Raw genomic sequence first — 7,446 nt, 5'->3', positions numbered from 1 at the left:
CCAGCAGCCTTCCTCATTGTGCTCACATGCACCTCTTTCATCCACTTCCTGTTTGTGTGTATGTGTGAAGCGCAGGAGTCTCTGAGCGCAGCAGAGAGCTCAACCAGAGCTCTTGCTTCGCCGCACTGCTCCGCCCGTGCCCAGGATGTGGTTTGGCCTGTTAAACCCTGACGTGTGTGATGAATGAATGGCAGTGGCACTGAAACGGAGACACTCTTCCTTGGACTATTCAGACACGTACGGAGGCCATGGACGCTGGACAGTAAACTGCAGGTAAGCCAACGGAGGCAGCCGATTCAGTTTTGAAGGGCACCTGCTCCCTGCTCACGTTTCCCTCGAGCCATGCGCCTGGGTATCTGAGAGGATGACGATTTGTGAGAATGTCATTCCAAATGATTGAGCCTCATCCGTCCATTTTATATGGATGTTAATGACGTTTTTGGTACCTTTTGTCTTTTGAGCTGTTTTTGTCAGTCAGTTTTTTCCTTTTATTCAGACTCATGCCAATGTGTTTTTATAATATTCAGAGTTAAATTCTCTGCCACGTTGAAAGCCTTCGGGCGTCTTGTTTTCTGTCAGAGGAGCTGATGGGCAGCATGCGCCTCACACTGATGGGAAATGCAGGGCTGTAGGCGTGTTGACAGATCACGGACCCCCCCTCTGTGATACCACTTTGGGAACTTCTGCTTTTTACAAATGCCCTAAATGATTCATGCTCTTAATAAACGCTGAGGAAGTAGAGACGCAGAAGCACGTGTCAGGAGCCAAGGTATTATCTCACTTTAAATGTCTGCAGGGACAGCCGGTGATATCTGTGGATGTGAGACTTCTGTGTATGTGTGTGTGTGTGTGTGTGTGTGTGTGTGTGTTTGCCGCCCGTTCCCATACTTCATAAAAGGAGCATCATTTATTTGGATGGGTTTAAAAAAACGGCGCTGAAAAGTGAGATGCAAGCAAAGAATCCTGCTGGTTTCAGATTGACAGGCTGTCAGTGGTCGTTGGGGGCTCCACCCCATTGAAACTCAGCTGAGCCAACGCCTGAACTCAACATCCTATTTTACTACAGGAACCAGGCTCTTGAACACTTTCCCTTCCAAGCTGTGCCATGTAAAGGTGTCCTTTTCTTAATCTGATAAGTATAAATCACTTTTTCACATAAATCAAATAAACAATATTCCGCCCGTGTAGGTATGCAGGGTTTTTTCAAGTGCAAGACATTTTTGTGATTCTGACTCGTGTCCAAGTCTTAAGTTTTGATATGTATGTTCTGGAGGGTTAGGGTTTGATTGCCTCCTCCCTGTCAAGTGACAACAGAGGAAGGGATCATCTACTCTTCTTAGAAGTTGTGAAAATTGCGCAACCAGTTTGAATACAATCATCTCCTCCTGTTGAGAAATAACAACTGCCCTCGCAGGTCACGTGTCGGGCTCGATGCAACAATGAAAGAAAGGGAAAGAAAAGAACACAGATTAATAATGTAGATTGGGAGATTTGTTGTCGACCACAGAGATCAGATGTGAAGAGAGAAAAGGATGTCGCAGCGTGTTGGGTTTTTTAATTTCACATCGAGCTGAGGTCGATCCAATGCAATGTTATTCACAACGCTGCTTCCTGTTTGTCTCTTCACTCTTTTCACTCACGACTCGTACTTTGAGGTCAACACCCCCGCGCGTGTGTGTGTGTGCATATGCATCTCCGCACATGCACAACACACCTGTCGCTGCAAAAAAACACATTCAAACAAATGTAACAGGATTAGGATTTGGTTTTCTACTGGAAATCATGGACACTTGCATGCTCATCACTTGTGGAATGACCATGAAACCAGCGTGACATAAACGAGGACGAGGACTCGCTCAGTCCGGTTGCTGTAGCAGAGTCCAGACCAGACCTGATATTACGGCACTGGATATTTGCATTAATGGTCGTTTCATTGTATGTTTATCAGGATTTATTGAGGAAGCGAAGAGCAAAAGGCAGACGGAGTGGCTTTCGGTTCTCTGAGTCACAGAGCGTCCTCTGTGGAGCGCCTTTGTTTCCACGCCGTTACAGCGCATGCGACGGCAAAATCCAGGGTTCAATTGGGGCCTCTGGTCTGTGTTGCATGTCATACATTTCCCTCTTTCTCTCTTTCTCATATGTATTGGCTGTCCTCATAAAAAGGCGAAAATGCCCCCAAAAATATTCAGACAAACAACCTCTTGGTGCTGTACTTAGATGTACAGTACCTTGAATGCATTGTGTAGTGCCTTGGATGCTTCCAACTTGAGTCACGTCTATAAAGGTGTTGCAGAAGTAATAATTGACTTGAGTTTAACATAAAGCAAGGGATTATAAGTACAGCAAGATATTGCAGTAAAGCACAGGACGAATCGTCTTAGAGTCACAGCAAATATACGATATCTTTTCTCAAATTGCCCGCAGACCCCCAAAAAAGGCTGAAAAAGTGGAACTTTGAAAGTGTATCCATGACTTTGGGAACAGCTCATAGCAACATGACAAAGAAGTCCTTGAAGTGCGTCGCAAACAAAAAAGGAAATGTCAACACGCATAATTCCACGACAGCTGGGCGAACCAGTCGGCTGATGAGGATCACGTGATGCGACTGACACAAAGGTTTCCTCGGCCGAAGGGAAGCACTTAGTTGGAGGAGAGCTTTGGAGTCGGGCCGCTGTTGCTTCCTAAAGCCATAAGAGGACCGTTCTCATCCAGGAGGTCAGCGGAGAGAAAAGGGGGCAGCTCTGTGGGCCAGCAGAGGAAGACTGGATGTGAATATCAGACTCTATCAATCGTACAAAAAGAAAAGAAAATGACAGGCACGCATAGTGTGCACACACACACACACACACACAAGCTCTGCTCCCTGGTCTGTGGGAGTGCATCTGAGAGTCCGATCACACCACAACAATAGGGAGGCACCTGCTTCCTCAGCTGAGCAGGGAAGCTGCCTTCCTGTGAGGAAGCAGTTGGTAATGGGATCAGTGGGAGATGGGGAGGAGGCCTGCGAGGAGCTGGAGGGAGAAATAAAGACGCAGGTGGAGGTGCAGTGCTGGGACCGCGTAGGTTCACTTGGGAGACGATACGTGTACGAGAAAGACGTGTTTCTGTGCTCTCATCTCAGCAGGGATTCGGTTGATACCAGGGTGAATCTAGCTGTTCTGCTGCTTGCTGTTATTGTCTGACTGTTGCAAGTTGCAACCCGTGAAAAAGTGGAAGTGACCTTGTTGACTCCTGGGGCTGAGCTGCATACATCCTCTTATGAAACACTGCAGGCTCATGCATTAGCAACATGCCTAGCAACTCTGCGTAAACAACTATGATGACACTCTGGAGTTGGGGTTGACGTAGTCTGTCAAAAGTCCAGATCAGTGTACATTGTCGGACCAGGTCTCGCAAGATAGTCACGAAATGCATCGTGGTTGGTTTTCTTACACGTGGACACAAATTGCCAGTTGTTGTTTTTTACATCTCGCTCAGGACGAAATCAATGCCAATGGAAAGTCAATTAGGATCATTTTTTCATTTCATCTGAAATCCTCGTGGTCATGCAATGGTCAGAGCTATTGAAGTAGTATTTAATATCGAGTGGTCGGCGGGAGGGGAGACGGATGGGTCCAACAAACCATGAGACCGGTGTTTGACACCTCATGTCCCAAAGTCATGTGGTTTTGTCGCCTAAACCTTACTGCACATTGTTATTTTAAGCCCAATCATGTTTTCTTTCTTCCTAAACTTATGTGGCACTGTTGCCAAAACCTCATCTTTGTATTGTTGCAAAAAAAAACAAAAAAACATTGTTACATTGATCAATAGATGACTTTAAATGATCTTCACATTGTCTATAAATTCAATGCCGCATATTTGTGTCGAACTTTTCATTGACAATGAAATCCTTCCAGTGAAATGACACCAACACAACTTGATGTCGTCAGCAGAACCATTACTAGTAGATGAACCTTCAGAACGGCACTTTCACTGCATCGTGCCACCTCATATCAGATCTTCCCCTCTTTTATCACCTTAGCGTCTCCATTGAACCCCGTCCTGGATGCAGGAGTCATCAGGACTCTGACTTATTAGTTCCTTCCCCTCTGAGCCGGGCTCTCATCCAGCTCAGTCCCACTCGGGACACCTCTTAGATACAATGCTTCTTTGGGGAGGGGGCGCTGAGAACAAGGGCTGAGTGTTTACCTCTGGGCCTGTCGGTGTATTGTTGTCGAATGGCAACCGTAGGAAAAGGAGTGGAGTGGTGGGGGATAATTGAGCTTCATTCCTCTGCCCTCCTGAACTCTGCCCCTCCACCGGCGTTAATGATGAGGTCGGTAGGTCGGATGTTTGTACAGTGTGTGTGTGTGTGTGTGTATGGGTACTGTATAATGTGTGTATGTGCACGCATGTGTGAATATATGAACAATGGTTTGTGGAATACAAATTCAATAGGTAATCATTTTAAGGCGAGACACCCCCAGGCAAAAAACACTTTTTTTTTCTGCACTGCCAGATTTATGTCTTTTTTTTGACTAGCGGAATGAAGACGTACAGATGTTGGTGTTTACTTCACTAAACCTTGTCTATTTGCGTCAAATTCACTAAACATTTGCATTAGATAATGCCTCATTTACATATTTAAACAAAACATTTCAGAAAACGTGTAATACTAATAATAAATGCCTTAATGTGACGTTTTATTAATGTTTGTATTTATTGGTTTACCGCCTGTATTGTCAAGACGGGTTCCAAAATGTATGCAATTTTAGTATTTTTTTCTCAGACTGAGCCAGAAATCTCCACTTCAGTAGCACTTACATACACCAAACGCTCCACTCTCATTACTATCTATGTTCTAAAGGGTTTTACTGAGGGCTTTGTTTATATTTCATTCACTGCCTGACTTATACAAAATTATTTTCCTAAAAACAAGACAATATTTAACTGTGTTGTACCTGGCTTTATCCAATGATTTCTCTTCTGGAAATGTATGCAAATTAGCACACATTTGATAAGATATTGCCTCATTTGAGTATTTAAACAAAAAAAATACAAGAAACTCATGATACAAAAAAAATTGCCTTAATGTAAGTAGTCAACTGCAGTTCTATGGTGACATCTATTAGTTCAAGTTATTTGTTTTTCAATACAAATTTGAATAATGATGTAAAACGTATAATTTACTCTAATATTGCGTAATATTCCCAAGTGAAATATCAGGCATATTAATTGCAATGAAGTATTCTTTTCAAAATATAGCAAAGTCAATTTCCCACTTTAACAGGGTGTTTGGCCTGCGACACCTTGTGTTTTTCTGTATGTGGTCCACAATCAAAGGAGTTCAACCACATCTGCTTTAAAGTGTGTGTGTGTGTGTGTGTGTGTGTGTGTGTGTGTGTGTGTGTGTGTGTGTGTGTGTGTGTGTGTGTGTGGTGGGGTTATTTGGTGAGTAAGAGCAAGTGAGTCGTTCATCAACATTGGCAGTCTGCATTTATTTCTGGCTTTCATGTGCAACGGGGAATTTGTCAGTCACTGGGGAAAGTTTGAGAAGATGTAATCATGTCATTTTTTTAGAATTTGGCTTTTCTTTTAATCTTCAAAACAACACAATTCTAATAAAAAAATCTTCTATGGGGAAGTAAAGTTGTTCTGCTTCTCAGATTTTGACACTTTCCAGTATTTTGCACACAGAATATAGATACTGTATTTACATGGCAAAAGTATAGTATGAGGTCAGGCTTTAAAATATATCAAGCAGGAACTAAACTCATGACCAGCAGCATCTTTGATTCTCTCTAAAATACAAAATCTAACCCACTATATTTTATGAATCCAAACTAAATCCCACAGATATATGCAGTGTCTTATTACGTACATTCATAGGCAAAATATATGAACATGTGTATCAATCCTTCCCATTCACTGAGTCACTCCCTTATTTACATCCAAAGACGCTGAACAATGTGAGAAATATATAATCTCACCAAGATAATGGTGAGGATAATCCATAACTCTAAACAACCAAAAATATCATGTTTACAAGTGTAATGAGGTAATAAATCAAGTGAGAAGTAGGGTCATTTTCCCATAGACTTCTATACTATCAGAGGAGTTGCCCCCTGATGGCAGTGGAAAGAACGCACGTCTGAGTCACATCCATATTGGCTTTACTTTTCAGACCCGGAAGTTGCCGCCTGTAAGGGGTTTCCTTAATAAATGATGACAGGACAGCAACATAGACCCCTTTTCATTGTAATCCAGATCATATCTAGATTACATTTACACCTGGTTGTAATATATATATCCCCAATGTCCACATTAAGATCCGCTTGTTGGATCATCCATTGGTGGTTTGGTTGATCGGATCACAATCCGTCTCCAGTGCGTTTCTGGGTGCATCTACATCCGCGCTCTCATGTGTGACCGCTAACCGACTGCAATCTGATCACTCAAACCACATTTTAATGCAATGTGCAGAATGGGGTCATACTGTACGTGTACCTTGTGTTGACCACCACCTGCGTCTGTACAGATGTTAATATTTGTGTCAAATGGTATTGGCTGCAAGCTTGTTTCCTCTGCGCAGTTTTCAGGGGAATTTCAAAACCATGCAAGGCTGTAGCCACCAGTGGAGAAGTAAGTGGTCAATGGACGATTTTGAGCCGACGTTTTCATTGAAACATGTTCCTTGGTTGATGAAACAGTCTGAGTTGACTCGGTTTTGTTCGGTCGGGGGTGGCAGACTCACTTCATTCAAAGGTTGTCATTAAACCGCTGTTTATCGACTCTGAAAGATAAATCTGGGACTCAACCCTTTTTTTTAAGTCACCAATGGGACATCCCTGCTATCTTGTTATGCATATTGCTTCTGATCAGATGTGTTCATAACAGAACTGAAACAACTTGCCACACCTGGATGTCCTCAGATGCTGCACGATAAACCACTAAGTGCGTAGATAAACTGAAAAAAAAGCGATAAAAGTGAAGTTCAGTACAACCCAGTGCCGAGGACATGATGTACTTACATTGTTTTGGTCACTGATGGAATTATACATTTGACTCTTTATCACCATGTCTCTTTGATCCGCAGCATTGCTTCGTAACTCTGGTGACTGTGGTACTGTTCCCATCCATAAAAGTCATTCAAATTGTCTGAATGTTGCTATTAGTAAAGTTGTCTGTTTTGTTTTTTGCACTAATTGCTCAACATCTGCCCGACCAGAGTTTCAATAAGTCTGTCTATAAAACAATCCCTCATCCTTTGTGCATGTTTTGTGGCTGTTTGTTGTTGTATGAGTTCATATTTAAATATATTGCAGAACAAAATCATTCATGTGACTCATTTTTCAAAGACCTTTCATAAAACTCACTGATTTGAGGCAGACCAGACGTCCAATCATATGGGATGTGACATTTCAAATACTATGGCAACAAAATAGCAACACACGCATCTGTTTT

Source organism: Taurulus bubalis (genome assembly GCF_910589615.1).
Source record: "Taurulus bubalis genome assembly, chromosome: 6".
Taxonomy (NCBI): domain Eukaryota; kingdom Metazoa; phylum Chordata; class Actinopteri; order Perciformes; family Cottidae; genus Taurulus; species Taurulus bubalis.
The sequence above is the reverse complement of the archived record's forward strand: the minus strand, read 5'-3'. Positions refer to the sequence as shown.